General features: G+C 41.6%; 1 protein-coding gene across 8 annotated transcripts in view; it reads left to right on the top strand.

Moving 5' to 3' along the window:
• The window catches only part of SMYD3 (SET and MYND domain containing 3), a 344076-nt gene that overhangs the window by 197104 nt on the left and 120382 nt on the right, over nt 1–26590 (top strand). The window contains exon 1 of one of the 8 annotated variants that reach the window (XM_038761110.1): nt 13394–13467. The exons of the other annotated variants lie outside the window; for them this stretch is intronic. The gene's annotated coding sequence lies outside the window, so the exon portion shown is untranslated. Of the gene's footprint in view, nt 1–13393; nt 13468–26590 lie in introns of those variants that run through there. 8 annotated transcript variants of the gene reach the window in all.

Here is a 26590-nt window from a genome sequence, read left to right as displayed (position 1 = left end):
TTCCCTTGTATCTCCTCCAGTGCTTAGAAAAGTGCTTGGCACATAGTAAGTGCTCAACAAATACCAACATCATTAATGTTATTATTATTACTATGTGCCAGGCACTGTACTAAGCCCTGGGGTAGATACAAGCTAATCAGGTTGGACCCTGTCCATGTCCCACATGGGGCTCACAGTCTTAATCCCCATTTTGCAGATTAGGGAACTGAGGCGCAGAGAAATAAACTGATTTGCCTAAGGTCACACCACAGGCTAGTGATGGAGCTAGATGGAGCCCATGCTCTGGGACAGCTGACTGAGTGCCTGAAGGCCAATGGCAAAAAGTTTATTTTTGATATTGAGGTGGACAGACATCCATTGGAGGTTTTTGAGAAGGTGGGAGATACGGCTTAAATGGTTTTTCAGAAAAATGATCTAGGCAGCAGAATGAGGTTTGGAGTGAGGTGGAGAGAGACAGGAGGTAGGGAGTCCAGCAAGGGGGCCGATGCAGTAATCAAGGTGGAATATGACAAGTGCTTGGATTATTCATTCAGTCGTATTTATTAACATGATAGCAGTTTAGATGAAGAAGAAGAAGCAGAGTCCGGAGGGGATGTGAAGGTAGAACTGACAGGATTTGGTGACAGATTGAATATGTGGGTTGACTGAGAGTTGAATTGAGGATAATGCCATGTTTATGGGTTTATGAGATGGAGATGATGGTGCTGTCTACAGTGATGGGAAAGTCAAGGGATGATGGTTTGGATGGGAAGATAAACTCTATTAAATTCATTAGTCCTCTAATTCTGAAGTTTCACAATGGAAAATATTTTGGTTTCAGGCATTTCCGACATTGTTGTTATGTTTGGGTGATTCTATTAATTGGGGCATTTAATAAGAGTTGTAATGTAGGACAGGGTACAGGCATGCCAGATGTTTCAAATGATGCATGGATGTTTCTGTTGAAAGCATTATCCCAACATCATCTTTCCCACCTGGACACTATGATTTTTCCAAAGAGGCTGAGACTCTGAGGGTCCGGGTTGATTCCAGCCTGCCATCTTACAGACCAAGTGGTCAGGGCAAGGCAAGTCGAACGCTGGCCCCAACCTCCATCTTTGACTTTATGCCATGAATGTGAGGGGCGAGGAGGATGTTGAAGGGTTTGTCCTTATGTTCGTGTTTTCAACTTTCACTATGTGAGTGAGGAAAGAAACAAGATAACAAGAAACAAGAAAACCCCCTCCCCATCCCCCCCGCCTTACCTCCTTCCCCTCCCCACAACACCTGTATATATGTATATATGTTTGTAGGTATTTATTACTCTATTTATTTTATTTGTACATATTTATTCTATTTATTTTATTTTGTTAATATGTTTTGTTTTGTTCTCTGTTTCCCCCTTCTAGACTGTGAGCCCACTGTTGGGTAGGGACCGTCTCTATATGTTGCCAACTTGTACTTCCCAAGCGCTTAGTACAGTGCTGTGCACACAGTAAGTGCTCAATAAATACAATTGAAGGAATGAGTGAAAACAAACCCCGGAAAAAAAGTCTATTTCATCCTGGGAGGATTAAAACTATAAAATTCAAAAGAATATCAACAATGTATACAACAAAAGGGTGAGGTAAATTTTCCTGAACATGGGCTCTACACGAACAAAACCCATGCTTTATTGGAGAAATGGGTGTACTTAACTTTGGGGATGGATTTTCCAATTAATAAATGTTCATTCAAGTACCTGTTAGAGTATATCCACTCCAATGAAAGCACTCTTTTTATTTTGTTTGTAACTACTGATGACTATCTAATCCATGCCTGGAATATATCTTGTGTTCTTGTCTTTGGACAGAATTGAAGATTAAATAAGATTGTGTTCTGAACAAAGCACATACTGAACAATTATCATTCATCATAATGAGAGATCATGTTGTCTACTAATTAGAAACATCTTTATCACTGACTGGTTGTGTTGACTTCTTCGAATGTCTTTTCTTTCCCATCTTCCTACCTGAATAAAATGGGGGGCCTAGGTTGTGAAGGTGAAGTTGTGGAAGAAAGACCTGTTTGGGATACATTGTTTGGGGTACAATGTAGATATCAATCAATCAATGGTATTTAGTGCTGGCTATGTGCAGATCTCTGTATTAAGCACTTGGAGGAGTACTGTATAACAGAATTAGCTGACAAGTTCTCTGCCCATAACGAGCTTATAGTCTAGAGAGGATATCCATGACCCAGCAGTACGCTGATGTTACTCTCCTCCCCGTTCCTTAGCCTTCTGGCAGTGAATTGTTAACACAGTGAGCTCATGTATGCCAGAGTGGTTCACATTCCTAGTGAAGCAACGATTCCACATACAACTTTCTCTAAACCATTGAAGTATGTGTCTAACCAGAGCTGTCTGTCAGCGTTGGATGGAAATGCCAAAGTGTAAAACAAGAGCAAGGACAAACCTGAGTTTAGCCAAGTTCAAATTAGATTTTCCACAAAAGAGCAGGAAGTTGATTTCTGTTACTTGGCTGACCTAAGGCTGGGGTGCACAGTCATTATTTTCACACGTGCCTCTAGCATGACATGCCCTTTGGGGAGAGGGGGTGGAAGGGTGGGGAGGGGGCAGGAAGAGCAGTGTGACTCATCAGCTGCCTGGTTGGTCCATTCTTAACATTTCATTTTGAGTTTTTAGGAACTTTGGTGGGGGCTGCCACTTGCCCACTTTAACAAGTGTGAGTAGTAAATCAGTAAGTGGTATTTATCAAACACTCTGTGCAGAGCACATTCTAAGTGCTTGGGAGAGTACAGTACAACAGATTCCCTGCCCACAATAAGCTTACAGTCTAGGATAAAGACCAAACGGGTTCCCCTCAGTCATGTCATTGGGGAGGCAGGGAGTCTGTGCCAAAAGATACAGTCTCTGACAAGAATTGACCAGGCAGTCCATTGTATTTATTGAGTGCTTACTATGGGCAGAGCTCTGTACTAAGTGCTTGAGAGCATTCAATAGAAGTAGTAGACACGATCTCTGCCCTTAAGGAGTTTGAAATCCAGTAGGGGAGACAGAAAATAAAATAAACCCAATTGGTGCCTTGAAGATTCTATTTGATGTGGATCATTCTTAGACGGGGATACAGGATTGTTGCAATAATGCTCTTTGAGGCAGATTGCTCTCTTACTGTCTCTCAGAAAAGCCATTCTGTCTCGCTCAAAATTTATGGGGTTGTCTGGTTTGTAATGTTTGTGCCGAAGCATTATGCCTTTTTGCAGTGTTGGCAGATTAATTGCCATAAGATATTTTCCAGTAATTAAACTCCATTATATTATCTACAGTTCTTTGGGCCTCATTACGTTCCACCATGCTTTCTTTCTCCATTGCGTCTTGGAGATCTTGGAATCATTTGTTCACTTGTCAGTTTGGGTGCCGATCTAGTCTTTGATTATGTAGCCTCATGTCTTCTGAAGACTTAATGTTTGATTTGAGGAATTCTGTAGTGGAGAAGCAGTGTGGCCTAGAGGATAGAGCACAGGCCTGGGCGTCAGAAGGACCTGGCTTCTGATCCCGGCTCTGAAACTTGCCTGCTCTGTGCCCTTGGGCATGTAACTTCACTTCTCTGTTCCTCTGTTACCTCCTTTTAAAATGGGGATTAAGACTGTGAGCCCCATGGGTGACAGGGACTACTTTCAACCCCATTAGCTTGTATCTACCCTAGTACTTAGTATAGTGCCTGGCACATAGTAAGCACTTAACAAATACCAGTTATAATTGTAGAGAGAGTTGTTAATTCTTGATTTTAACCTTCAATCCTGTTTCTTCAGTTCTTAGTTCCACTGGATTATAACCCAGTTAGAAAAATGGCATAAGCTCCTATTGTATGGTAGCCTGACATGAACGTCTGTTATAGCAATATGTTTGCAGGCAGGTGTGTATTTGTTTGTAACAACAGTACTGCAAGCCAGTATTTCTGGTAATGAGGATTATAAAATGCAGGAACTGGCATTGCGTCCTCTGGGAGATTTTAGGAAGGTGGTACATGCCTGTCTTTTGAGTATGGTTTAAGCTCAGTCCTGCCAGGAAGCTGAGGGATGGACTAAATGACCTCCTTCCAGGCCTGTGTTTTTATGATTCTTTAACTTAAAATCAGAATAGAACTGTCGAGCCTAGCCTAGAGGGAGAGCATAGGATTAGAAGTCAAGAGACCCAAATTCTAATCCTTTTTCAGTCAGTCGATCAGTGGAATTTATTGAGTGCTTACAGTGGGCAGAGCACTGTACTAAGAGCTTGGGAGAGTACAATATAACAGAGTTGACAGGTTCCTTGCCCACAGTGAGCTTACATGTGTTATTATTATTATATTTGTTAAGCACTTAGTGTGTGCCAGGCACTTTATGAAGTGCTGGGGTGGATATAAGCAAATCGGATTGGACACAGTCCGTGTCCCGCACAGGGCTCAAAAATCTTAATCCCCACTTTACAGATGAGGTAACTGAGGCACAGAGAAGTGAAGTGACTTTCCCAAGGCCACACAGCAAGCAATTGGTGGAACCAACAATAGGACCTTCTGACTCCCAGCTCTACCCATTACATATATTACATAAGCATTGTGGATCAGTGCTAATACAGACCCAAAAGGTGTATTTAAAGAGTTGTTCAACTACCCTCTCTGCAGAAGTGCCAAATCAATCATTTATGCATAGCATTTCAAGTAAACAAAGTGGAAAAATTATCCATAGAAGATTTACTAGCCTCTTTTTGCCATTGAAAAACTGGAAAATGAATAGCCTTTTAATATTGTTAAAACCCTTCTGTGATTTACTGCAGCATCATGAAACAGAACACATTACTTCACTAAAACAGCAATTACAAGCCTCTGTGATCTGATTAAATAGCATGCGCAGTTTAGCCAAAATATGTTTGAAAACAAGTTGCAAAGCACCAAATTGTTTTGTGTCCTAATGGGCACATTTTTCCACCAAATCTTTTGGGTGGTCATTCTGAAGGAAATAAGTAGTGGTCAGTTCCTCCTAACTTCATACCTTGCTGGAATTCTTAATTTTGCAACTTTTGTGAAGTTTCACTTAGATCCTTCTTTTATGGAGGAGGTGGCGGGGAAGGAAGTGCTACCTTCTGTCTTCGGGATGAAAAGTCTAAGATTCTGCTCAGTGACTCCCTTGCTAGATGGAAAATTTTTCATCCTCCCCCATATTTCCCTTGATCTTCCCTACTTGGTAGCAAAAGAAACCCCTCATACACCACGCTGGACACAGTCTCTGTCCCACGAGGGCTCACAGTCTGTGTAGGAGGGAGGACAGGTATTGAATGCCCATTTTACAGATGACCTAGAAGTTGGATGACTTGCCCAAGGTCACACAGCAGGCAAGTGGCAGTCAGGATTAGAATCCAGGTCCTTTGATTCCCAGGTCCATGTTCTTTCTTCTTGGCCAGGCTTCCTTTCACTGCTTGAAGCTTTTGAAGAGTCAAGAACCCATAAAGGTAAATGGAGGTTCAGCTACATTTCTACATTTTTTTTTTTTTGCTTTAGCTACCTGTCAGACCAAACTGAATTTTCTTCCAAATTAGTTTCCTGGACTTTCCAATTGGTAGTTGGATGGTGCCTTCCTAGTGGAGAGGAGTAATTTTCAATTTAACATGTGTTTGGAAAAAGAGCCACCTGAAAATATCATGACCAATTTTGAAGGATGGTACATTCAAGTCACTTCAGGGGCAAGTCCCCCTTTGCTTAAAAATGGAAAGGAATTAGATTTTGTAGGGAAAATTAAATGCAAGATTATGTTTATCTTTCAAATAGTTTCCATTTACACCATCCCAAGTGCCTAATGCAATAGGTTTCCAGTGAGTACTTGTTTTATCTTGTCTTAATAGTATTTGTTAAATGCTTACTATGTGTCAAGGACTCTTCTAAGAGCTGGGGTAAATATGAGTAAATCAGGTCAGACACAGTCCCTGTCCCACATGGGGCTCACAGTCTAAATAGGAAGGAGATATCTTAAGACTGTTTGAAGAAGTCAGAATTCCATTCCCTAGTTCTACCACATTTTGAAAAAGGTCTAATAATGCATGCCCTCACAGAACAGCAAGAACTAGAAATTTATGAAATTATTTGAAACTCTTGATTTAACACTATTCTATTAGCTAATCATAGAAATTATTTCATAGATACATCTCTTCCCTCAACTAAGAACTAGTTTTTCCTCAAAGAAATTGAGTTAGTGGAGAGAAAGCTGAAATGGATCTTTATCCACTGCATCCTCTTTTGAACCTTAGTACATTAAGTCAAAATAGTACAGCAAAAGTGGCACACCAAGAATTATTAAAAAAAAAAAAACAAACCACAAGAAGCATTTAATGTGCTGGAAATTTATGGGAAATTATTGATCGGGAATTATTGTTGTGGGGAGAAAAGAAGATCTTAAGTATATTTCTTTTTTTCAAGATCACAGTCTTGCTAGCAGATAATAGCATAAGGAATTTAGGATATCGCTGTGCTTCTTATTCATATAATAACAGAGCTGACCTCTAAAGCTAGGTATCTCTACTCCTCCCCAAATTAAATAAACCCTGTTGCTCAGTTGTTTTTAGTAACCCATGCATGTCTGCCCAAAATACACAGGGCAGACAGTGTTTCTGCTGATTACAGGTTTCTTCTTTTTGGTAGTGACTGTTACCATGGACCCCTTTTCAGTTTGAAAAAAATTCCTAGCTCCTCTTTAGCACTTTGCTCGATAATGCCATTTTACTCTTAGAGGGTGGTATCTTAGAGCCTTTCTTCTGAGGAGACCACAGATCAGTAGAGAGGTCACCTCTCTGATAGACACGAAATCCCTCTTGGAGCATTCTGTATTAGAACAACCACCTTTTCTCTTACATAAAAACAATCATTAACCAACCTGGAGTCAGAGCTATCCCTAAAATAACAATTCTCTTGCTTGGAAGGAGAAGTAAAGATGACTCCCTCTACTTGCTTCCCTGGAGAGAGGAATAGTCTTTCAAATGTACAGTCAACCATTAATTCCCAATTATTCAGTCTGTAAGTATTTACATGTCCATCTCCTCCATTAAAGTATGTGCTTCTTTGGGGCAGGGAAAGTTTTTTTTGTTTTTGTTTTTTTTTAATGGTATTTGTTAAGCACTTACTATGTGCCAGGCACCATTTTAAGCTCTGGGTAGATACAAGGTAATCAGGTTGGACACAGTCCATGCCCCACTTGGGGCTCATAATATTAATCCCCATTTTACAGATGAGGTATGTGAGGCATAGAGAAGTTGTGACTTGCCCCTTGTGACACATCAGACAAGCAGCGGATCCAGGATTAGAACCTCTACCCTTTTGCTCTATGTGCTGCTTGTCTTCTGTCTTGTGTATCTGTTGTCCCACTCTGGGCTCCCAGTCTAAGAGAGAGCAGGTATCTTGTTCCTATTTTACAGATGCGGAAACTGAGAGGTTGAGAGGTGAGGTGATATAGGTAAAAGCCAAGGAGAGCATTTGAACTGCTCAGGAGCCAACCTAGGAAGAGACTTGGGGAAAGAGGTTTCTGGAGGCACAGATGGCACAGCTACTTCTGTTTCAGTTCCCAGAAGGGAGCAAAGCACCTAGAGTTACCTCAGAAACAGGTGACATTTAGGAAAAGGAAAGGTGACATTTCCAAAATGGGAGTTGTAGCCTCAATGGTGAAGTACCCAACTTAGGCAGTACTGCTGGGGTTGAGAGGCTGGGGGAGGAAACTACTCTTCCATTTCTCTCTTCCTTATTCCCCTTTCCCCTCTCCCCTTACACTCTCCCTTTATCTTCCTTTCCCATCCTGCCCGGATCCCACTTCGAGGAGCACCACCCCCCAATCTGACTACCTTACTTTTTCCCTTCTTTGTGGATTCCATCTGCTCTCCTGCTCTGGAGACCCCTCTGCTAGGGAGCTGCAGTTTATCTGTTCACCCTCTGGAGCGACATGTGTCTGTGACTGAGGAGGACGGTTAGTGGGGGAGAGCAGCAAATAGTCAGGGAGAGTATTCTAAATAAAAATGTTCTAAACTCTGGCCTAATGGAGGCAAAGAAAAGGTAAATAATTATAATGGTTTAAGGGTTTACCGTTATCCGCTTTATGGTTTATAATGGAAATTAAAGATAGGATTCATTCTTTGTATTAATAATATTGTTTATTATAAACTCACTAGGTGCCAAGCATTGTGTATAGGAAGAAGAAGCAGCATGGCCTAGTGGAAAGAGCCTGTGCCTGGGAGCCAGAAGGAGCCGTGTTTTAATCCTGGCTCTGCCACTGGTCTGCTGTGTGATCTTGAGCAAGTCACTTCACTTCTCTGGACCTCAGTTACCTCACCTATAAAATGGGGATTAAGACTGTGAACCCTATGTAGGACAGGGACTGTGTCTAACCTGATTAGCTGTGTATACCGCAGTGCTTAGTTCAGTGCCTGGCACATAATAAATGCTTAAAAAATACTTGCTTCTTTCACTAACTTTCCCACCCCTGCCCCCCTCAAAAAAAAAAAGATGGTGTGGAGGGAAGATAATCAGACTAATCATAAGCTCTGTCCCATATGGATCTCAAAGCCTAAGTAGAAGAGATAGCAGGTGTCAGTACCCATTTACAGATCAAGAAACTGATGCTTGGCAAGGTTAAGTGACTTGTTTAAGGTCACACAGTAGTCCAGTGGCAGTGCTGGGACTAGAACCCAGTTCTCCCGACTCCCAGACCCAATGTCATTTCCTTAGACTGGGTTGTGTCCCCTTGGGTAACATAATAGAAAACAGAGTTGCTGATTTTGTGGTTGTGGGCCGTTTATGCTTTTCAAGTTTTATTTGTTCCTATTTCTCCAGAGAAATGGTGGGACATACAGGCAACTGAATGATCTTGTGGCCCTAAAGTGGGTCAGCATAACAGTTTTATGATTGCAGGTAATTTCCGTAAAAATGAAATATAGTTCTGAGATGAGTTAATAGACTGTGCTGTCAGACAGAAATAGTTATATAGAGATTGCCATTTGAGGTAAAAAGCAAGTATCAAAAAACCCATCAATTTTTGCCAAACAAAAACCTATTTCTTTGTAGGGTTTTCATAAATTTTCTTGGCTTGCCTCTCAGCAAGAATGCTGTCTTGTAAATACCTACTTATCAAGAGCACTTCCACCAAAATCTAGGCTCTGAGAGCAGAATCTATTTGGCTTAATGCATTTGTTTTGCTTCTTTAGCATAGATTCTCTCCTTTAGGATAGATAGTTATTAAATTCAAGTATGCTGAAAATCATAAGTTGATCTCCTTTTAAATATTTAAAAAAACATTAGTCTAATCCTTTAACAAAAAACTGCAACTTTTGATTATCCTGCAACCTGAATGGTATGTGCCAAAAAGTAATTGTAGCAGGTAGTAATTTGTAATTGTTTAAGAATTTTAATAATTTAGCAGTGCTACTGCAAAATCAACAATCAACTGAAAGATTCAGGCTATGTATTTACATTCTTTTACTGTCCCTGCTCCAGTAAGACCAAATTGTACTGTTTTATTCCGTAGAGGTCACACAAGGGATAACATCCAAATTGAATATTTTTTTAAATGTTTTTAAATTATTACATGATGAGACACTGCACTGGAGGGCAAATGTAGACTCGAGAAGAAGGTGTCTGGGAAATGGACCTGTCGTCCTTTGCACAATTTCCTTAGGAAGGAGGGATGCAGAGCCTTAGTTGCGTGTGTGTGTGTGTGTGTGTGTGTGTGTGTGTGTGTGTGGTGCCATGTTAAGTCTCTGGGGATCTGTTAAGTCCCTGCAGAAAAAAGAATCCAGCCACACTGGTAGACGTCTTGTTTTTCCTCTTTTTGCCTATTCCTGCTAAGGAATGCAAACCTTCTTACATCTTAAACCTTCTTTGTGGCTCAAACCTAATACAAGTGGAGAACCAATTGTATTGTATCATTTGACACATAGTAAGTGCTTAACAAATACAGATGGAACCAGAAATTTTTATTACCTGGTCTACTGTATTTTCCTAGAACCCATGTTTCAAGATAAGGATTGTTTATCATCATCAATCGTATGATTGTGTGCAGAGCACTGTACTAAGCGCTTGGGAAGTGCAAGTTGGCAACAAAATATATACTGTGTACATATCTAATACACATACACTATGTACATGTACACTGTGTACATATTGTACATACTGTAATATGTACAATACAATCCAATATTGTACATTGGATTGTTTATATATTTTGTATCATATATAGCCACAATTTTAGATATTTCTTCCCAACCAGGAGATGCCCTATTGGAAAGCAGTTTGATTTGCAAACTAGTCTTCTTTTTAGTATAAATTTTTTATGGTGCTTTGGAGACTTCTTAGGAAGGAATGCTGGCTCCTGAAGCCTAGGAAAGCACCCATCAAGCTGAAAAGCTATAAAATATTCAAGTGCAGTGTTGGTTTGTCACTGTAGGTGCTTGGAAAAGCAATGGTGGTGAGTTGTGTGTGTGCTTTTTTGGATTACTTCTATCCCATTGTGATAACCGGAGGATGTCTTCAGCAAAGACCATGAGATTGATGTGTAATCATGGTGCGGCAGCCTCCACTCTTCTTGTGGCAAGGAGAAAGTGGTACCGGGTAATTATTTCTCTTTGCACGGATAATGCCTTTCTCTTTGAAAGAAAAAAAAATCCCCTCTTTGGTTAAATGGCCTTTCTTCCAAATGCAAAATTCCGCCTCTCCCCCCCACCCCCACCAGCTGTGGATACTATTTAAAAGCCGATGAGGGGAAGTCACAATGTAAATCTGGACTTCTTTCCAGAAAGGCAGTTAAACAGTTTTCCTCTTAGGTACTAATCTTCTAAATTGCCTGAAAGGGTCTGAAATGGAGTTCTCTCCTGCCCCTTGACAAATTTCTTATTCTTTTTTCTTTTTTCCTCTTTACCTTAGTGGAATCATTTGTACGTTAAATTGATGGACTGTCACCCCTGGCAAGCCCATCCTACAGCTGAAGAGACGAACCCTCCTAAAGTCCAGAACAAGATTGATAGTTGTGTGGGGAATGTATTAAAATCCCATTTTTTTTTTCCTTGAGGCAGCCAACCTTCCTGCTCCCTCACTGAGTTGTGAACCATTGGATGGTTTCAAGGCATCCAAATGATTTAGGTTTGCCCTCAGTTTTAAAGTCCCACTCCTGAGAAGAGGTTTATTGCTAATTTAGTTGACTAGACTGTTAGCTTCTTGAGGACAGGAATGCTGTCTACCAACTCTATTAGACATTACTCTCCTATGTGCTTTTAATACAGTGCTGTGCGTACAGTAAGTGCTCAATGCGTGCCCTTGATTTATTTATTAATTCATTGACAGTTGGTGATCAAACAGGAAAGCTAAGAGGAGGGTCTTTATTGGGGAGCTCCTGTTATTTGGTATGAAGGATTCAGGGTGGGTAGGAGGAGGCAGTGAGGAGTTTGGCCGCAGATGAAAGAAGCCAAGATGATCCTGGGCACAGGGAGTGTCTCCTGTGTGCACTAGACTGTAGGCTCGGTGTGGGCAGGGAACATGGGTACTAACTCCATTAATCTGTCCCTCTCTCAAGTGGTTAGTGCAGTGCACAAAGTAAGGGCTCATTAAATGCCATTGATTGATGTGGGCATCCAAGACAGTTCCCGAACATGTTGCAGAGTGGTCAGAGGGAAGCAGTGTGGCTTAGTGGAAAGAGAACGAGTTTGGGAGTCAGAGGTCATGGGTTCTAATTCTGGCTCCACCACTTATCAGCTGTTTGGCTTTGGGCAAGTCACATCTTCTCTGTGCCTCAGTTACCTCATCTGTAAATGGGGATTAAGACTGTGAGCCCCACATGAGACAACCTGATTATCTTGTATCTACCGCAGTGCTTAGAACAGTGCTTGACACATAGAAAGCACTTAACAAATACCATTATTATTATTGTTATTATTGTTATTTTGCTTCACTTACCAGAAGCGATCAATTTGACCCAGAGCTGGAACACAGAGAACAATTTAAGCAGAATTTCTAAGACTCTTTTCCAGTGGTTACAAAACAGTTCTGTTCCATTCTTAATATCAGCAGCCACAGTAACTTTCGAGGTAACAGAAACCCTGACAAAAATCATTTAATTCACCAACAGAAGTTCAGTAGTTGTAATTGCAGTTCTAAGCCAGTTCAAACACCTGATTAATTTGTGATAGAAATCAACTAGTATAATACAACCACTGGAAAAAATACCATCCCATTTCTCTCTGGGAATGGCTCATCAGAGTCTATGTGCTTTCCTAGGGACAGTAGGATGTTTTATAAAAGTGCCATTTAAATTAATAGTGGAATCAACTTATTTTTTAAAAACCTGGGCTTTTAAACCAGAGAGATGGAGGAAATGCTCAATATGCTTGCCAATCATAGAGGTCTTGAGCAAGATGGAGAGTTTTAATTAAAAAAAAAAATAAAACCTCATTTGCCCCTCCACCAGGCCCCTGACTTTGAAAAAGATGGAGTGAACTTTGCTGCAGAAAGATAGATATAACAGGTGCTTTTAGTTCATTTTAGCTCTTAAATGATAACCACCATCTATTTCTCATAGACAGAGTTCCTCCTGCCCTTGCCCCTCTTGCTTCCTTTTAAATGCATTTAATTCAGACAGCAAATGGGTGTCCTTGGTCTTCGGAATAGTCTTCATCTGCTGGTTTCTCTTTACCAGAACATTGCCTGTGGTGATCATTTCCTCAACTGTTTATCACCTTAATAGAAGAAAGAGTCTTCGTAATGGTCTGGGCATTAGGTGCCTCCTTTCTTATTTTCAGGATGTAATTATAAGCCCACATTTGTACCAGACAGCAAACCTTAAATATTTCAACAGTCCTCCCAGCAGGGAGACAACCAGCACATAAAGCAACCCATAACCAAGCTCAAAGATTGATATGTCCCCAGCTCAGGGAGACATGCATCAGTGTATTATGATGATAATGTCTGACCTGCCCACTATGGAGAAAGTAATGAATTAGAGTAACTACCTGTCAATGGGTTAAGGACACACAGTGTGGCAAAGACACAACAGCATGAAAACTTTAAACAATTAGCAGGAATACCAAATCATCCAGGCAGCTGGTGTTTCTGAAAGAATTGGCTTCTCAAGTTTAAGTCCAGTTCATACTTTATGAAGGAACCTAGTAGTAGTACTAATAATTGTGTTATTTGTTAAGTGCTTACTGTATTCCAGGCACTATACTAAGCAGTGGGGTGGAGAAAAGCAAATTTGGTTGGGCACAGTCCCTGTTCCACATGGGACTCACAGTTTCAATCCCCATTTTACAGATGAGGTAACTGAGGCACAGAGAAGTGAAGTGACTTGCCCAAGTTCACATGGAAGACAAGTGGTGGAACTAGGATAAGAACCCACAACCTTCTCACTCCTGATGCTAGGAGGGGCAAAAGAAACCTGACAGAGTCTTCAGAGACTGCTATCTGAGGAGAGAAGATTTTCAGTGAACAGGTGGGTTCCAAAAGTAGGAATCAACTACTGTGTGTTCAGAGTTGTACATACCTTTGTGAACTTACTTGCCAGAATTGTGTAGAAAATGTTTTGCCATCTTTATTTCACATGAATCCCTTACCAATTCTCTATACTTCGGACAAGAAGAGTTTTAGTAGAATTTTAACTAAACCCCTGGGAACCTGATAATCTATAGTCTTGCCCCTGAACACCGTTTAGTTGAATGTGAGCCTTTTCCATATGACTACCTGGTTTGATTTAACAATCTGAAACCCTGCTAAAGTGATGGGCTCTTGTATCCTGGGGTCTGGCAGATCCGTGCTCTGATTGTCAGAACAGAATGTCTGGTGGTTTGGATGCAGTTTGGACACTTTGCTTGTAGTTCAGACTGGCTATCCTGCTCGCTGCTGTTGAGGTAATTTTTTTTTTTTTGGAAGATATTTTATACCAAAGGAAGTGTCTGCTACAAGCTCAGATTCAGTGCCCGTCTGCAAATTGGGGAAAAAAAAACTTACTAAATTAGTAAATTGAAATGATTCCTGAAGCAGAAATTACCCAGCTCTCCAATTTGGTGATGAATCAGAGGCCACAGAAGATCTCATTAAAAATGAAACAAAAGTTACAGTGCGCTTTGGGTTTTTTCCCCCCTGCTAGGAAGTGCAACCTCAGGAAACCAAGGAAAATGACCGGGTGGTTTAATGGTCTGATTTCCCATACTGAATAACAATTGTCGGAATTAAGACTTGGTTAAGCTTGCTCCTTGCTGCAAAGCTCTCTCATGCAAACTAATGGGATGCTGAATCTAACAATCCTTATGAAATCTGCTGTTTGGCAAATCTTGTCTAATGTTTAGTGTTTCTGTAAAGGGTTGCCAGTTGATCTAAAAAAGCAATTTATTTCGTTGTTTTGAAGTAGCCATGCATTAGTAACCCTGCCACCTCTGAAGTTGAACAGGATTTTGCTTGCACTCTGTGTGTTCTGAATTGTCTATTTTTAACTTTCATATTCATACTGGAAATGATCTCAGTTCTACTGAAGTGGGCTTTGCTTAATAAATATTGCCAATATACTTAGACTTGGTTTCTGCCAGTGAGGAACACATTGTTTTATTCAATGGTAGTGCTAATTGAGCCCTTGAAAAGGAGAGGAAAGCGTGTATAGTATCAGTCTTTCTGTTAGGTCAGAAAATCACCATAGTTGCATTTTTAGTGGAGCATCCCACTAAACTTCATGAAACTATTTTTTATGGTACTGAAGTGCTTTCCATGTGCCAGGCACTCTACTAAGCACTGGGCTAGATACAAGCTAGTCAGGTTGGACACAGTTGTCCTGTCCCACTTGGGGTTTACAGTCTGAGGAGGAGGGAGGAGGTTTTAATTCCCATTTTACAGATGAGGTTATTGAGGCACAGAGAAGGTAAGTGACTTGCCCAAGATCACACAGCAGGCAAGTGGTGAAGCTAGGATGAGAACCCAGGTGCTCTGACTCCTAGGCGTGTGCACTTTCCACTAGACCATGCTACCTCCCTATTTGTCCCACAGCCTGGGCTGGAAGCTGTTGGTGATATTTTGGTCTTTTTCAACCTAGTTTCATCTTAGTAGAAAGATTTCAAGAGTTTTGATACGATGCAGACACAACTGGGATATCTGGTAATAAGGAATGGGGTTTCTTGCCGTGGATTAGGCAGGAAGCCATCTCAGAGGGTTTAGCAAAATTGAGTGGGTCAGGCTAGTTCTCCCAGAAAGGTAGCCATTATGGAAAGTAGGATTAGACAGAAAGATGGTGAGAAGGGCAAACATCCATTTCCTCCCAGTGTGGTTAACAACAGCTCTTTTTGCTGACTTGGAAAATGTACCAGGATGGAATAAATCGATGTTTGGCTCTAGGTTGCAACAAAAAGGGTTTTACGCAGACCTGTTTGGACATTAAAAATGGCCTGAAATACAGACTTTGCAGTAAAGTTGGATTAGGTTAATCCAGGTGGGGAGTCCAGTTAGGTTGTATTGAGCCACATTCACCTAGAGCAGGATGTCAGACCAAAGCCTGCAGCAGTCTGCCCTCTACCACAAGAAACATTTGAAAAATTGCATTAGGTTTCGTCCTTCCGAAGGCATCATCATCATCATTTCTTTTTATATTTGGGTTTGTTCCTCCTGCTCCTGTTGCTTTATCAATTTGTAGTTCTTAAACACCATGCCCCGAATGCTGGGGTAGTTACAAGGTCATCAGGTTAGACTCAATCCCTGTTCCATCCTTGGCTCCCAGTTTAAAAGGGAGCCCATTTTAAAGAGGTTCAGAGAGGGTCTCAGACACTGAGACATGCAGGTGGTAGCAGCACTATACTCAAGATAGCTATGCAGAGATCCACAAAAGTGTTTGGCATCATCAGTTCCTTCAGACTCTGCCAATTGCAGAAGGAGCATGGCCTAGTAGATGGAGCACAGGCCTGGGAAATCAGAAGGATCTGGGTTCTAATCCTGGCTTAACCATGTGTCTGCTGTGTGACCTTGGGCAAATCACTTCACTTCTCTGTGCATCAGTTTCCTCATCTGTAAAATGGGGATTGAGGCTGTGAGCCCTATGCGGGACAGCAGCTGGGTTTAACCTGATTAGCTTGTATCTACCTCAGCACTTAGTATAGCGCCTGGCACATACTAAGCACTTAACAAATATCACAGTTATTACTGATTGCTTAGTATTGGCTGTTCTGCAAAATTTGACAGGGTTCAGAGACTGCTCCACAACAGCGTGGCTGCTTGAGTCAAAGCGGAGTGTTCCCTGTTGCAACAGTAATTTCTTTTACAAAATGTGATTTCCACTAACTCCTCTTCCAGTCCATTCTGGTCCATCACACATGAGTAGACCATGTGGAAGGGCCTGCGCCAGATAGTCCAAGGCGTTTGTGAAATCAGACCTGCCCTGAATGAAGTCAGGCTGCTGCGGAGTAGAACTTGAAATTGGAGGCAATAGATACAGTTACAGTCCTCTAGACTATAAGCCCATTGTGGGCAGGAAAAGTCTCTGCCAACTCTGTTATATTGTACTCTCCCAAGTGCTTAGTACAGTGCTCTACACCCAATAAGTATTCAGTAAGTACTACTGCTTGAGTAATTGAATGTCCACAGCGATGTGGCATTTCACTGTTATAAATATACCAAGAACAGGAATGATTAGTTGCAAGTGGCAGGGGAAATGAAACCAAATTATGTGTGTGTAGCGGGGGAGTGTCTATCTAAAAGCCTGCCTTAAATATAAAAGAAGTCCTCTAGACCATAAGCCTGTTGTGGGCAGGGATTGCTTTATTGAACTTTCCAAGCGCTTAGTACAGTGCTCTGCATACAGTAAGCATTCATTAAATACGAATGAATGAATGAATGAATAAAAGTATAGTATCTATAGTATCATTTGGTTTCAGCATCTTCCTATAAGTCCCCACTATCATTATGGAGGTGGTGATAATGATAAGAGAAGCAGCATGGCCTAGTGGGTAAAGCACGTCTGGGAGTCAGAAGGACTGGGGTTGTACTCCTGGCTCCATCACTTATCTGCTGTGTGACATTGGGCAAGTCACATAATTTCTCTGTGCCTCGGTTCCCTCATCTGTAAAATGGGTATTAACTGTGAGCACCATGTGGAACAGGCTCTGTGTCCAACCAGATTAGCTTGTGTGTACCCCAGTGCTTAGTGCAGATACCATTAAATACCAGATACCATCAATAAATACCATTAAAAAAAATTTGATGCTGTTGTTGATTTGGTCTCCTGGACCAATAGTCTTCCTGAAGCATTTTAGCAGTGGCAGGGGCCCTGGCGAACTGAGTGCCTTGCATTTTAAATATTGCCTGTAAGCCCAGGAAAAAAAAAACCCCACAACCTAGTCAGAAGTAGACCTGATTTTAGGGAGGATAGGAATTTAATTGCACAAAAAAATTAGGGTTTATGATTTTATAGTCTATATATCAACATGAGCTTAATGTGTACTCTTCAAAGAAAGTCTGCTTTGTTCTCCCACCCCTAGGTGTGTGGTTTTTTTTTTCTTTTGAAAAGAACTTTAACCTTTTGCTAAGTTTCCTCACTATCAGGAAAGTCATGTCAGGATCTGCTCTGAAATGCATTGTAATTATTCTTGTATTCTTTTACCACTGCACATTTCATCTATAAATCATGGAGCAGAAAGTGAGTCTTGCTATCTGTCTCTATATCCTCATAGGAGATTGTTAGGAATTCCCACTGTTGTCTAACAATGCAACATCTTCTCCGTGTTTTGTCAACTGACAACGTAGGGCACAGGTTTTGGAGTCAGAGGTCATGGGTTCAAATCCCAGCTCCGCCAGTTGTCAGCTGTGTGACTTTGGGCAAATCACTTAACTTCTCTGGGCCTCAGTTACCTCATCTGTAAAAAGGGAATTAAGACTGTGAGCCCCCTGTGGGACAACCTGATCACCTTGTAACCTCCCCAGCACTTAAAACAGTGCTTTGCACATAGTAAGTGCTTAATAAATGCCATTATTATTATTATTATTCTGTGCGCATGATTTCATAAGATGGCAGGCTTGGCTTCTACCTGTTAGAAAGTTGCCCGGTGTGTTAAATGCCTGCCATTTTATTTTAAAGCAGGAAAATTGAATGGGCGGTTTTATAAGCCCTTTTTCAACTCTCTGATCTTGAGAGAGGAAAACGTTTAAAGGCATAATGCAGCTGTTTTATGTTGCAGTTTATAATCTAATTAAATGTGTTTTCTCCAGCTCATTATAGACTTCATTAAAGCTGGACTTCCTGTAAAGAAGAGGATTGGCTAAATTTATGCAGAGTTGTCTAGGCCTTTGAAATTTTGCAGGTTTGCCAGCAGCGCCTGAGGCATTCTATCTGATTTAGCTAGTCCTTTATTTTGGTAAAGATCTTGTTTTTAGGAATGATGAACAGAGGAAGGCTGTAGTCCAGGGAGGGAATCTAGTTTTTGGGTGGTGACCATCGCTCTTTAATAGCTGCTGATACTCCAGGAGTAAATGAGAAGCACACCATCTAAATTAATGGAAATTATTTGGGTCAAAAATTCATAGATTGCATTTTCTTGGGAATTATTGTTTTACTGCAATGCTTATAAATTCAGTTAACTGTGGCACAGTGCTAGGTACTGTCCTCCACATGTAGAAGCTGCTCTGTAACAGGAAGCAGCATGATCTAGTGGGTAGACCACAGGTCTGAAAGTCAGAAGGACCTGGGTTCTAATTCTGCCTCCACCCCTTGTCTGCTGGGTGACCTTGGGCAAGTCACTTTGCTTCTCAGTTACCTCACATAGTTACCTCACATAGTGAGTCCTATGTGTGACATGAACTGTGCCCAACCCGATCATCTAGCCCTATATTTAGTATAGTGCCTGCTGCATAGTAAGTGTTTAATAAATTCCACAATTATCATTATTATTATTATTTATCAGTAACCAGCCAACTACTAAAGAAAAATCAGGAATTAATGCTTTAAAACAGCTTGAGCCAAAAGCTTGGGAACCAACTGTAGCTGACACAGGTGCTATATTTTGGGGATACATAGGTTTGTGGCTAAAGTTATCCAGTGAACTATGAGACTGTAAGCCCCATGTGGGCAGGGAGCATGTCTACCAACTCTTTTGTATTTTTCCAAGTGCTTAGTACAGTGCTCTGCACACAGTAAGCCCTCAGTAAATACCATTGATTGATCTTCCTAACTTTGTACTGTGCCATGCATCTGTGCACTTTTAAGATGCACTTTTTGACAGTCATGTTTGACTTTGAGACACATAAATAAATTCATACTCTATTCAAAATGCATGCCTCCTGATGGACCCTGCACATTTAGACACTTGTCAGATGTGAAGAATATTTCCCTCTGATGTTCATGCCCATGTTCATTCAGCATTTTGGGTAGGTCATTCATTGGAATGGAATATCATGCCAGCTGACTTGCCATTTAGTTAGTATTAAGGTGTATTGCTCCTTGAATGCTAATTATTGACTACTGTTTCCTTTGGTCAATATTTAGTTTCTCTGACAGAAAGTCTTTAGAATTACCTTGATGTTAGCCCAATATTTGTTTAATGAGCTCAGAAAAAAGAATTCATCATTCTAGCCTGCATACCGATTTATTTTGCTTGTATTTGTGGAGAGAAAAGGATCCAGAAGCATAGTGATAATAGTATTTTTAATAATAATAAATAATAATGATGGTATTTGTTAAGCGCTTACTATGTGCCAAGCACTGTCCTAAGTGCTGGGGGGGGAGGCGGGATACAAGGTAATCAGGTTGTCCCACATGGGGCTCACAGTCTTAATCCACATTTTACAGATGAGGTAACTGGGGCACAGAGACTTTAAGTGACTTGCCCAAAGTCACAGAGCTGACAAGTGGTGGAGCTGGGATTAGAACCCATGAACTCTGACTCCCAAAACCATGCTCTTTCCACTGAGCCACGCTACTTCTCTAATAATGATGGTATTTGTTAAGTGCTTACTATGTGCCAAGCACTGGTCTAAGCTCTGGGTAAATACAAGGTCATCAAATTGTCCCACGTGGGACTCACAGTCTTAATCCCCATTTTACAGATGAGGTAACTGAAGCACAGAGAAGTTAAGTGACTTGCCCAAAGTCACACAGCTGAGAAGTGGCAGAGCTGGGATTTGAACCCATGACCTCTGACTCTCAAGCCTGGGCTTTTTCCATTAAGCCATGCTGCTTCTCTTTTTAAGTGCTTACTCTGTGCAGAGCACTATGCTAAGCACTGGGAGAGAATCCTCAGTTGAGAATTAGACATGGTCCCAGAACCTCATGGCGCTCACAGTCTAAAACTTTAAATGGGGAGAAGGGAATGGAGACAGACACAACAGGTGTGATGAACCATTAAAGCACAAAACAAACAAATGGACAAAATCGGCTCAGAGTCTCAGCAGTAATAGAGGAGTTGTAGAGCACTCAGGAGGAAGCCCATGGCCTGCCGAGGCAGGAGGGAAGTCGGCGATTCCACAGTGCTTTTCTCGGAGGTGATGGGAGAATCCGAAAGTTCCCGGGAGCAGATTTTCTCCCCAGCCCAGCCTGCATAGACCATGCCAAGAGCAGTGACCCAAGCCAGTGGGAGGGAAGTTTATAGGTGAAGATTTGGAAAACATAGGTTCAATTCTCGTTGGATTCTCTGGGCCTGCTGTTTGCCTGATGCATGATTCCAGTTAATTTTGGGGCAGACTCCAGTGCAGAATCAGAAGTGAGAGAGAAAATGGTGTTGGTGGATGTGTTTAGGAAACCTTGGGATATTCCATATGCTTAGATTGAGCTAGGCGCAGTGATAGAAAGGTAGTCATAATATGACAAATTTATTCTCCCCATCTGGTCATAGAGGCCTCATCCCTGGAATATCCAGACAAGTGGGCTCTCCTGAAGTATCTGGGGGTTGATAACAGTTTTCTAGGGCCCCAGTCCTCTGCCTTGCATTATTGGGACACACCTGGGCTCTCCATTGAACTGTTGTCATGGAGACCTTTGGGATCATGGACCATAATGTTCTGCTGAGGTGTGAGGCACTCCAGAGGAGAAAAAAGGTGCCATTTTACCCAGGAACATTTGATCTGAGGATCATTCTACTGCTAAGATAAGTGGAGATTATTGATCCAATCATATCTGAGGAAGGGAGGAAATTGCTCATCTTTTGGAGGCATTACACAACTCCAGTGGATCTAATTCACTTCAACAAAAAAGAATGGCAATTGAGTTACTTCTCAGTGCTAAGACCAGGCATTGTTTGGTAGACATCGTCTGGGATCCCGAGTCAAAGACACTGTGTGGCGTCAGCTCTTTCCCCAGGGTCAGGTTTTGGGGGGAAAAAGCCAATTGTGCTTCATGCCATCATCACTCTGGAAGACTGCCAGGAAGACTCCTCCTTCAAACTATCACATTGAATTGTATTTCACTGCACATTTGTTACATTATTCATCATGTTCCCTGTGTGCTCATTGTGAATTCTTTGTAATAAACGTTAAAGGTAAACAGTGTTTATTAAATTGTTATCATCCAAATACTCAAAGGCAGCCCAGACATTTCTCCTCAGCCTCAAGTTTTGCAGCACTGTAGACCTGTTTATTATTCTATCCTACTACTGTTCGGAACACCAAAGAGCTCTTCTGAACCTTTGGAAATTACTTGTTAATCACCCATGCCCTGTATTAAAAACAAGTTGATTCTGCTGGAGGTGATTCCTCGGTGATGGCTGTGTGATGTCGGTCAGACCTGTAATCAATCAGTTAATCACATTTATTGAGTGTTATCAGTGTGAAGAGCACTGTACTAAGCATTTGGGAGAGTACAAAATAACAGAGTTGGTAGACAAGTTCCCTGCCCACAATGATCTTGCATTCTAGAGGGGAAGACACATGAAATAACTTATGGAAAGATACCTAAATGCTCTGGGGCTGAGGAAGGAAGGAATAATGCATGCAAATCCAAGTGCAAGGCCTGTAGACAGTAGTAGTGGTGGGTTCAGAACTTTGCCTGTAGACAGTAGTAGCGGTGGGTTCAGAACTTTACATTTTGTGCTCTCTCTTCATTGGGCATAGCAAATATGTTCTTGTAAAGATGTCAAAGGGAAAGGTGCCAATATGAAATTCAGTGTCGTATTTATTTAGCACTTACTGTATGCAAAGCACTGTACTAAGCACTTATTAAGGCTCTTGTGTATTTGTATGGTTGTTTCCTTCTTGGTGGCATGCTCCGTCTGTGCTTGTGTCCTCCAAAAGTTAGTCTCAGGCCCGTGCATTAAATAGCACCACGCCTCAGAATCAGCTTGAGTTCCCATTCTGCCTTTCCATTCCCGTCTCCCTGCTCACTGTTTGCAGTGTTGTCTGGAGCTGGGAACGGTGTATCCTGTCACCCCTTCCATTTCTTGTCACTGGCAAAGTCACCTTTTCTGAGAGCCTTTCAGTACCTTTTTATGTGACCCTGGGCAAGTCACTTAACTTCTCTGTGCCTCAGTTAACTCATCTGTAAAATAATAATAATAATTATGGTTCTTGTTAAGCACTTACTATGTGCCAAGCACTGTACTAAGCTCTGAAACACGTAAATCAGTTTGGACAGTCCTTGTGCCATATGGGGCTCACACTCTTAATCCCCATTTTGCAGACGAGGTAACTGAAGGCCAGAGAAGTTAAATGATTTGCTCAAGCTCACACAGCAGACATGTAGCGGAGCTGGGACTGACTCCCAGGGGCATGCTTTATCCACAAAGCCATGCTGCTTCAATTGCCAGGTAAATTCCTGCCAAGGAAAACGGGAATTAACACTGTTAGCGCCATGTGGGACTTGGACTATGTCCAACTTGATTAGATTGTATCTACCCAAGTGTTTAGTACAGCTCCTGGCACTTAATAAGCAAGCATTTAACAAATACCAAAAAAAAAAATGCCTTCTCCTTTGGTATGTGTTCCTGAACCCACCAGAGTGGGAAGAGGTAGGATAGACTGTGAGCTCATTGTTGGATAGGGACTGTCTCTATCTGATGCTGAATTGAACTTTCCAAGTGCTTAGTACAGTGCTCTGCACACAGTAAGCGCTCAATAAATATGATTGAATGAATGATAAAATATCACCCGCTTGTGATTCAGCCACCGCTGCAGCTGATCTTTAGTGGCCTGAGGTCAGGACTCTTATCTTCTTAGTCAGTGATAGCTAATAAGCATATATTGTGTACTGTCCTCCCATAGCAATTATATATACATAACTAACTCCATCATTTTCTCTTATCTGTAAATTATTTTTGTGTCTATCTCCCCCATTGAATTATAAACCCCTGGAGGGCAGGGGTCATATCTAGGGAAGCAGTGTAGCCAAGTGGACAGAGCATGGGCCTGGGAGTCAGATGGACCTGAGTTCTAATCCTGGCTCCACCATTCCTTTGCTGTTTGACCTTGGACAAGTCTCTTCACTTCCCCTGTGCCTTAGTTGCCTCATCTGTAAAATGGGGATTAAAACTGAGACCCCTGTGGGACAGGAACTGTGTCCAACTTGATTTAATTGTGTCCACCCTAGCTGTTAGTACAGTGCTTGGCTCATAGTAAGCTTTTTGCAAAATCCCCAATTATTATATCTACTAATTCTCTAGCCTAGCGTTTAGAACAGTGCCCAGTGCTTAGAACAGTGCTCCAGCACTTAGAACAGTGCCTAGCACATAGTAAGCGCTTTACAAATGCCATCATTATTATTACCCTCCCAGCTACTTAGTACAGTGCTCTGCAGATGGGCACTTAATCAATTCTATTGACTGATTGCACTAAAATGTAAAGAAATGGTCCCTATGCACGGGGGTTTTCAATTTAACGGAGAGACAGACATAAATGGTTTACAAATAATATGAGTAGGAGAAAGACCATATGACAGCATATAACACAACTAAGAGGGGATGAAATAACTGATAAAGTGCAGCTGAATATGCATATATAAATAAGCACTAAAGATGGCTGTAACTACCCATAATGCTTCTTTAACCAAGCATGGTCAGGACCCCCTACAAGTAAGGATTGACATTAATGGTAGGAGGTTGTGATGGAGAGAAATTTTCTCTGATTTTATTCTGCAGTTTCTTTCTGATGGCCCTTGTATTTTTATTTTTACATAATTCATCTTGAAGGGGCACTGCATATTATTGCACCCTGATCAGTGTAGGTGGAAGGCAGGGAAGCTGGTAGGAGATACAACATTCAGTATCTCATTCGACTTCACAGTATTCTCGTGTAGCAGTTTTATATATACAATTATCACACACGTCCACATGGAGTGACTCTTTTGTATTTTCCCAAATGTTTAGTATAATGCATTGTACCCAGAGTGTACTCAAATGCCATTACTCCCATTTTTTATTACCTCCAATTTATGAAGGGTGGCTTGTGTGGCTCTTCGTCTCCCCTGAGAAGAAAGTGAGAAGAAATGGAATTGGATTTGGGAATGGAGGTTGCTTTTGACCCAATCAATTTTTTCCAGAGCATATGGTAAAACACTCCTTTAAACCTCTTTGAAGGAATCACTCAGAGTTTTGAGGCAACAAACAGAATGACAGTGAGTTCTTATAGGGCCTCAGGTGTTCAACTTGAAATGCTTCCATTCTAGTTTCTAATCAGGGGTACTTATTGAACACTTACTGTGTGCAGAGCACTGTACTAAGTGCTTAGGAGAGTACAACAGAGTTGGTAGACATGCTCCCTGCCCACAGTGAGCTAAGAGTCTAGAGTGGGAGACAGACATTAATACGAGTAGACTTTAATTAAAGCGGACTTAGTGGAGAAGTAAGGGTTGATGGGTTTCCGGTTATCCTGTTCCTGGCTTTGGTGCTGCTGTTTGGAAAATGCATCTTTAATTTATCCTTACAAAGTGGTGGGTGGCCCAGTGATGTGGTACATTTATGCCCAAGGGAGTTGGTGGATCGTCAGACACCCGTCCAGGGCCTGCTATTATTTTGCCATGGTCAGATGGGGAGAGCCTCCAAGGGGTAGTCTGGGGAAGGGGCGGCAAAGAGACTGGAAAAAAATTCAGAGGAGCCAGCAGACAGCAGCATGGCCTAATGGAAAGAGCCCTGTTCTGGAAGTCAGAGGACCTGGGTTCTAAATCTGGCTCTGCCACTTCTCTACTGTCGGGCAAGTCACATAATTTCTCTGGGCCTCAGTTCCTCATCTGCAAAATAGGGATTCAATACCTGTTCTCCTTCCTATTTAAACTGAGTCCCATGTCGAACCTGAGTATCTGGTAGCTATCCTGGCACTTAGTTCAGTGCTCTACACCTAGTAAGTGCTTAACAAATATGACAATTATTATTATTATGATTATTATCATTATTATTAAGGCCGATAGAGCCTAACTCTTCAGATCTTAGTTGCAGATGTTCTACATCTCAGTGTCCTGACAGGTTCTCCCTGGCCATCACCCCCTCTGAAGATCTCTCTAATCCAATCAACCGTTTTTACTGAGCACATACCGTGGGCAGAGCACTGTACTAAGTGCTTCGGAGAGTATAGAATTACAGAATTGGTAAACGTGTTTCTTGCCCACAATGAGTTTACAGCCTAGTCTAATTCCCAGCCTGACTCCTCCCATGCCAGTTGATCTGGCCATGAGGTAGGAGTAATAATAGTAAAAGTAGTAGTAGTGGTAATGCTTTGCACATAGTAAGTGCTTAACAAATGCCATTACTACTGTTATTTACTGAGTACTCACTGGGTGTCAATGCACTGTACCAAGTACTTGGGAAGTAGAAAACAGAAAGGAACTGTTTATTGCCCACAAGGAACTTTTTCTCTGATGAAGGGTGTAAGGGAATTCAGTAAAGAATGTAGTAATGTTGAATGTCAAACTATAACATGTTTGTGAATCGGCCGTACTTTCCGGAATACATTTTTGAACAGAATTGGAACTTTTCAAACTGTATGATTGCACTAACGCTGGGCAGGGATGCGAGATTCATTGAGGAGCCTGCAAGATCATGCCTTCCCAGGTAGCTTCCCTTGTCATTTTCTCCATTTTCATTAGGAGAAACAAAGCAGAGCTGAGGGGATGTTCTAAAGCAGTGAGATCATGGTGTAGACTCAGCCCATAGTTTGAAGGTTTGAGAGAGAAGCCAAATGCTTTGTACATGGGGAACGTGTTTAAAATTGGCAGCATTTGCATTCTGCTCTTTCTTAAAGAATCAATCAAAAGATGTTTGTTTTTCATTTGCCAGAGGAAAGAAAGTAAGCCTAATACCTTGCCACTCTTCAGCCTAGAGCAAAATCTTCCATCTGCAAAAATATGGGTTTGTAATGGAAACACTGACAGATCCCTAATTAGGAAACCACAGTGGTTGTCTCTAGAGAGATAAATTTGATAGATGAAAAAATACTCATCTGGTTCTATGTGTAAGGGGTTGAAAAATAATAGGAACTTTTACAGGTGGGTGATCCTAAATCCTTTAATTTACTGTAAGAGAGGAGGGTTTGGCCCAGCATGGTCACTGGGGAACAGTGGGAATGGCACGGGTGACCTTTGGTGTGACCCCTGGGAAGCTGTAATTTGTGACTCCGAGGTGTGGGGGTGCTGGGGTTGGAGTTATGCAAAGGCAGCACTTCCTACAGCTCCAGTC

This window comes from Tachyglossus aculeatus, chromosome 19, assembly GCF_015852505.1.
Source record: "Tachyglossus aculeatus isolate mTacAcu1 chromosome 19, mTacAcu1.pri, whole genome shotgun sequence".
Lineage (NCBI taxonomy): Eukaryota > Metazoa > Chordata > Mammalia > Monotremata > Tachyglossidae > Tachyglossus > Tachyglossus aculeatus.
Note: the sequence above shows the minus strand (reverse complement) of the source record. Positions and strands in the feature narration are given on the sequence as shown.